This window comes from Vespa crabro, chromosome 23 (genome assembly GCF_910589235.1).
Source record: "Vespa crabro chromosome 23, iyVesCrab1.2, whole genome shotgun sequence".
Taxonomy (NCBI): Eukaryota; Metazoa; Arthropoda; class Insecta; order Hymenoptera; family Vespidae; genus Vespa; species Vespa crabro.
In genome coordinates, this window is record NC_060977.1 from 3,035,001 (window position 1) to 3,042,500 (window position 7,500).

Genomic DNA, 7,500 nt, shown 5'->3' on the forward strand with positions numbered 1-7,500 from the left:
CATAATTAGAGAGAAAGAAGGAATGATCTATCTTTTTGTTATTTAGTAAATATATATATATATACGTACGTATACACGTACACGTTACGTATATACATAAATTAAAAAACATATAAGAACTTTACATTTATATGGGTTATGCTCAAATTTAAAATTTGAACACTTTTGAGATAAAAAAAAAAGAAAAAAAAAAAAAGAAGAAAGAATATATTCCACCAATGTATAAAAAGGCTGAACAAAATGTCGGACATTTTTTAATCGATCTAATCCCAAAGAATTAATATTATCTATAGGTCGAAGTAATTAAAACAAAAACACATTATAAAATTGTCGTATGACGAATGCGGGATTGAGTGGACGTGAGAAATGATTAAAAAAAAAAAAAAAAAAAAAAAAAAAAAAAAAAAAAAAAAAAAATGAAGAAAAAAGAAATAGAAATTCGTAACGACCTCTGAAAAATTTATGGAGGTCAAAATTGTCTTTCAATTCAATGCGCGCGTTTGAATCATTTTTTATCGTCCTTTTTTTTTTGTTTCTCTCATTTTGTTTCTCTCATTTATGTGAAAATAAATGACACGATTTCTTTTTTTAAAGGTTAAAGGTTAGAAGAGACGTATTTAACACAATTTACAAAGATATTATTTAATAATCACGGTTACTCGATTATTATGTTGAAAGTCCTATTAATGATCCTTAATTATTTTCTTTTCTTTTTCTTTTTCCTTTCTTACGCCGCCCCCCCTCCCTCCAATTCAAGTATGTATATGTGTGTGTGTGTGTGTGTACACATTTAATAATCATTTTTTTCTTTTTATTTATTTGTTTTTTTCTTTTTTTTTTTTTTTTTTTTTTACTTTCTCAAAGATTCTACAATTTTAGATATAATCTCATCATATGTATATAATTATGCAAAAACGTAACGGATCTTTTCCTGAACGACTGAAAGAAAGGATCATAAAAGAAGATTTGTATTTTTAATCTAAATATAATGTTATTAAAGTCTTTATTCACACGAATTATTCCGAACAGTGTGACAATAGTGATGGCAAATAAATTAAAACATTCTCGTTTCCTTTGATCCTTTTACTTAATTCTTTATCATACGATTCCTATACTTTTTTCTTTTTTTTTCTTTCGTTTGCTTGTTTGTTTGTTTGTTTGTTTCTTTTATTACCAACTTTTTTTACTTCAATTTTGTTAGACATTTTAATCGAGATTATATAATTGCAATATCATTTAACAATCGATAATAATAATAATAATAATAATAATCATAATAACTGATGAAATAATAATATTTGAATTTTTTTTCGATTTTTTTCTTACTTTTCTTTTCCAATTTTTTTGTTTTGTTTTTTTTTTCTTTTTCCTCTTCCTCCTCTTCTATTATATTATAACGATAGAAGAGAATATGATTGATAACGTTATAAATCCTGGTTATTATAGATTAGATGGGAACAACAAAGCAAAGTTGAGGGATTAGTCATCATTGTGATGAAGATGTTCATTACGTCATTATTTATCTCGAAGTATGGTATAAGTTCATAGATGTAAGTTGTAATAATGGTCGTTGTGTCGTTCTCTGACAATTGGCCGATTAACGTCCGTTAATGATGGAAGCGTAAGAGGTAGTGCGATTATGATGCGATTAATATGCAATAGGGGTGCGGTATATGTATTATACAATATAACTGATATGGACATCGATTCTTTATATGTACATACATACGTACATATATATATATATATATATATACATATATACGTTTTAGGAATACCTTATGTATGTATATGTTAATGCGAGATATCGAATGATATTAATTTTCTATGGAAATGTCGAGTGACGATAAGCGAATCGATTTAACAAAGTGAAGATTTCGAAACGTTATGAAATCTTTCTTTTTCTTTTTCTTTTTCTTTTTTTTTTTTTCTCTCTTTTTTCGTTAAACGCACTACAACACAATGATTAATATTAATATTAATCTTTATTAAAAAATTATTCGTAATATAGCGATTACGTCGTTATCGTTCGCACGAACATGTTAAGATAACAGAATGAATAAGATAAAAAAATGGAAAAAAGGAAAAAAAAAGAAAGGAAGGAATCGAAAGAAAGAAAATAATAATAATTAATTTTATAAAGTGGTAAAGTAAAATAATACATTTTCTAGTCTATTTTATAATTTAAATCGATTGGTCGATTTTTTTCCAGATGGTTTTTTTCCCTTTTCTCTCCTACTGGTTTTTTTTTTCTTTTTTCTTTTTTTGTAAAGAACTAATTTTTCTCCCTCTTGTCGTTGGCAAATTTAATTTTGTAATTTTTCACAATGATCCGATAAAAATATTGACACGAATGATCGGTGATTGAGGGAAAGAATGAGTTATTGACTTTTTAAGAGAATTTAATTGAGAATTTTTGAATCACCCTGTATAATATTTTAGAAAATCTTCGAAAGATTGTTTTCTTCGTACGTTTTAAAGTTAATCGATAAACGCGCATAATTTTTTTTTTCTTTTATACATATCATTAAAATATAAACTTTATGTTTATAATATAATTGTATTGTTTATTTATAATATGTATATACATACATACATATATATATATATATATATACAGTATTTTTTTTAATTATTTTAAATTATGCGGGTTATTCGAGTTTCTGCATTGCTGATGAAACATGAAAGGAGATGATCTACTTGCTAGTTACGTTGAGAGATGGCGTTAGTCGTCTCTCGAACACGTTCAAATGTATCTATACATATATACATATACATAAATATATATATATATATATATATGTACATAAATAAATAAATATTTTTAATTGGACATTAGATCGATGAATATTTCTCTTTCTTTTTTCTTTCTTTTTTTTTTTTTCAAGTAAACAAACGGCAATTATTAATTACTATAAATATTAGTTACTATGAGCAACTTTTCGAGCTGGATTAAAATATATGTCCCATCATTGTATAATGATCTAAGCAAAAAAGGTGTGGGAGATCAGTTTTTAGAATCCATCAAAGAGATATTACAGGGTGTTCAAAAATCATGGGATCAAATTAATACTTACGTATTACTGTTGAGATCAAATGGATGAAAAAAGTTTATATAAACATCCATTTGAACTCAGTAATACGTATAGTATAAATTTGATCCTATGCTTTTTCGACACCCTGTATTAATACACGTAAATTTCGTACTCTTATTCTGTTTGTGACGAAGCGAAACAAGTGCTATCCATGTATGTATAAACTTGATAAGATATTTTTCCCCGCCCCCATCTCTCCGCCTCCTCCTCCTCCAACCCCATCTCACCCCATCCCTCGTACTTTATTTGAAAAGAAGCATTGAAATCGATACGTCATCGCGATCCATTGACGATTCGCGATCTCCCAAATCGAACAAGGGTTTACCTAATGAAACACGATAAACTCCATCTTTCTCTTTCTTTTATTTCTTTTCGTATTGATGTTATAACGTCGTAGAACGTAGAGCGTTTATATGAAAGTACCTTTGAAGATTCTTTGAGCGAGCTCACCGATGTCAATCATGGATGTTATTGCAATAAAACATTTTCTACTTTTGTTAGCTCATCCATCCTTCGATGATATCTGAGAAATGTTTTTTTTTTTTTCACATACACCGAGATCGTTTGAAAGTTTGTATTTTTAAACGAAGATGAAATGAAGATGAAAGAAATATTTGTCTCTATTTTTCTTTCCTTTTTTCTTTTCTTTTTCTTTTTCTTTTTTTTTGTAAAATGTTAAATGCAAATAAATCATAGTAATTTGTAATTAATTTCTATTGTTATTAAAGGAAAGTTTTGGTATCAATGGAAAATTTGTATTTTAAAATGTAGTGGAAATTTTGTTTTTTAGAAAAAGATATCTTTCTTATTTTTTTCATTTCTTTATTTTGTCTTTTTTTTTCTTCTGAATATTAAGAATATACTTCTCGAAGAGATGAATAAAAAATTATTAAGTTGCTTCAAAATTAAAAGGAATATTTTTTTATGTAACTACCGAATTATAACTGAATAATTAAAATGAAAAGAAAAATTAAACAAATTCGGGGACATTAAAAGTGACGATAATCGTTTCAAAGTAATAAGGGATGAGACATTTGAGTTTGATCATCATATTTGCTTGCGTCGATATTGGTAAGAATTACCACAATCAATGATCATAACGATCATGACGATTATGACGACCGTGACGATCATGACGACCATGACGACCATGACGACCGTGACGATCATGACGACCATGACGATCATGACGACCATGACGACCATGACGACCGTGACGACCGTGACGATCATGACGATAATGATGATGATGACCATGGCGATCATGACGATAATGACGATAATGATGATGATGACCATGACGATCATGATAATTATAACGATGAGCTGCTACTACGACGACGACGACATCGACGACAACGACGAAGACGAGGAAGACGAAGATGAAGACGACGATGACGACGACGACGAAGAGTATGCCGGTAACCTCTCTCTCTCTCACTCTTTCTCTCTTTCTTTGAAGAAAGAGAGAGACAGAGATAGTGAACATTATCACGCATGCTCGTATCGCTTGGGAGGTCTCCCCCTGTCGGTATCGTCGGCTGGGCAAAATCAGCGAATATTTTGACAGTACGCCGCCCTCGATCCAACCGTTCTCAGCCATTTTCAATTGCGTCTCTCCCGTCAATACACGGAGTTTTAATTAACTTACTTACTTAGATACTTAAGTTACACGAGCTTTATAGATTCGCCTGAGTTGGTGCGTGCGCGTGCGTGCGTGCATGCATGCATGCATGCACGGGGCTGTTGGTTCGTATAAAAATATCGACGAGGAATAATTTACGTATGGTTACGAGATAAATTACATCTTAACCCTCTTTTCACGTTATTTAACGTAACGGGGTCAGTCGATAGAAGAACAAAACCACAACCCTACTTCGTTGAACTTGTTAGTAGTGTTGCGTGCGCGTCGAAATATTGTACATAAGTGTGCGCGGATATATATATATATATATGTGTCTATATGTGTATGTGTGTATGTGATTACGTTTTTCTTGATTTTAGAAGATAAGAAGAATAGAAGGAGGTTTAGTTAATGTGGGTTCAAATGGGATACAAATAACTGTGCTTTATATTCGACGACCATTTTATCATTTTTTTTGTTACTTTATTTCTTTCTCTCTCTCTCTCTCTCTCTCTCTCTCTCTCTCTTTATCTTTGTCATTCTTTATTTATTTCTATCTCTATCTCTTTCTATTCCTTTATCGTTTTCTTTTTCTTCTTTCGGTTTATATCAATGAACGAACGAAGTGTATGCGTTTATTTTTATTTTTCTCTTCCTCTCTCTCTCTCTCTCTCTCTCTCTCTCTTTCTTTTCTATCTTTGTCTCTCTTATTTTAGTCGTAGTTTTTTAGTGAATGAAATGCGGAAGAAATGGAAGAGGATGATATCTTTAGATTTTGCAAAGATCGCGTGGAGAGTGTCTATTTGTTAGAACTAAGGACACCCTCTCGAGAACGCTCGATCGATCGTTAAGTCTCTTCGGAAGGGGTAAAGAAAAAAAAAAAGAAAAAAGAAAAGAAGAAAGAAAGAAAAAGGAGAAAGAAAAGAAGAAAACAACAAATGGGAACGTAGTATTTTATCATCGTAATTAGTGCGTTTATATTCGTCGAATATAAGTTAAAAAGTGTCAGCTAATATCTTCGAATGTGAATTTGTAGAAATCGAATGGAAATTTTGTGATGGTATTATTGAGAGAGAGAGAGAGAGAGAGAGAGAGAGAGAGAGAGAGAGAGAGAGAGACAAAGAAAATGATGGACAAGTGAAATGAATTTAAGTGGAGGCGTACACACGTTATACAAATAACGTGTATACATACAAATAAAAGGAAAAAATATATATATATATATATATATATATATATATATATATATATTTCTAGAGAGAGATAACAATTGATGGAATTTGTCTTAATAATGATATCAAATAATTATTTGGAAATTTTACATGATTTGTAATATCACGTTTCATGGGACATGTAAAAGTGTTTGGAATTTCAATCTAAAGGTGGTTCTCACGAAATACACACATATATATATATATATATATATATATATAACAGAACGAACGGCTTTCTCTTGAGAGTAGATAGAAGCGGATCCACCTCCGTCGTCAGTCCGATCCCTTTCGAAGCGGTGGCGGCGTCAGGGGCGAGTGAGTGAACGCGCCCGCGCATTCAACAGAAAAAGAGAGAGCAAGTAAGAAAGAAAGAGAAAGAAAGAGAAAGAGAGAGAGAGAGAGAGAGAGAGAGTCCGCATCCATCGGTGCATTCAAGGTGGGCGGATGCCGCTGTCCGCGTCAAGGACACGTGTCCCCGGGCAAAGGAGTTGAGAACAATGAGGATTATTTCACCGTGCCGAGAATGCAAACTCCTCTTTCGTTACTTGCATCGTTATCATCGTTGGCACAGCTTCTCCGTGAATTTTTTTCTTTTATACCAATCATCGAAAACTTGACTTTTTGTCAAAGTTTTCAGGGTCACGTTTGGCAAATTAGAAAAGTTAGTTAAAGGAAAGAAAAGTTAAAGAAAGATCTGATCGATTTGTCGACAAAACCTTTTCGTATCTTTTCTTTTCGAACAAACAACCCCGATCTCATACCTCATATTCACCCCCTACCCCACCCCACACCCCTGGCTCTCTCCTCTCTTCGGTACTTAATCTCTTGGAATTGAACGAAATAGATTCGGATAAATTCGAGAATAATAATCGAACTTGTTTCTAGGGAGATATTCTAGTGACATTAAATATGAATCATTTCGATTGGAAACTGTTCCGTCGGAAGATGCTTTGACGGAAATTTGGAATCGAAAATCGACTGTGCGTATGTGTGTTTGTGTATGTATGTGGGTGTATTTTTTTTTATTTTGTTTTTTTTTTTCTCAAAAAGATAGTAATAATAATATTAATATTACTAATAATAATAATAATAATAATAATAATAATAGTAATTAAAGGGGAGGTAAAAGAGAGATAACAAGAAAGAAAAGAAAAGAGAAAGATATAAATTAAAAACAATTCAAAATCATCAATTGGTGATCGAATAGGATTTTTCTATTTTTCTTCTTCTCTCTTTTTTTTTTTTTCGTCGGAGAGGTTTCCTCTTCCTTTTCTTTTCTATTTTCTTTCCTTCTTTCTCTCCCTCGCTTCATTTTTTTCTTTCCTTTTTCCTTTTCATTTTTTTATCTTCAAGTTGAATAATATCGAAGAGGAAAGGGATTGGAATTAAAAAAAAGTCGAAGAAAGAGAGAGAGAGAGAGAGAAAGGGATAAACCAGTTTGAAAAGGACGAATCGATTGGATCGTTTTTATTGTTGTTGTTGTTGTTGTTGTTGTTGTTGCTGTTGTTGTTAAATTCGTAAATAAGGACTCACATGGATGCGTATAATAATACTACATCTATGTAGA

General features: G+C 31.3%; 1 protein-coding gene across 3 annotated transcripts in view; it reads left to right on the forward strand.

The window, feature by feature from the left end:
• The window catches only part of LOC124432083 (puratrophin-1-like), a 338,073-nt gene that overhangs the window by 14,225 nt on the left and 316,348 nt on the right, over nt 1-7,500 (forward strand). The window contains exon 1 of one of the 3 annotated variants that reach the window (XM_046980636.1): nt 7,038-7,500. This exon is cut by the window's right edge and continues 1,089 nt beyond it. The exons of the other annotated variants lie outside the window; for them this stretch is intronic. The gene's annotated coding sequence lies outside the window, so the exon portion shown is untranslated. Of the gene's footprint in view, nt 1-7,037 lie in introns of those variants that run through there. 3 annotated transcript variants of the gene reach the window in all.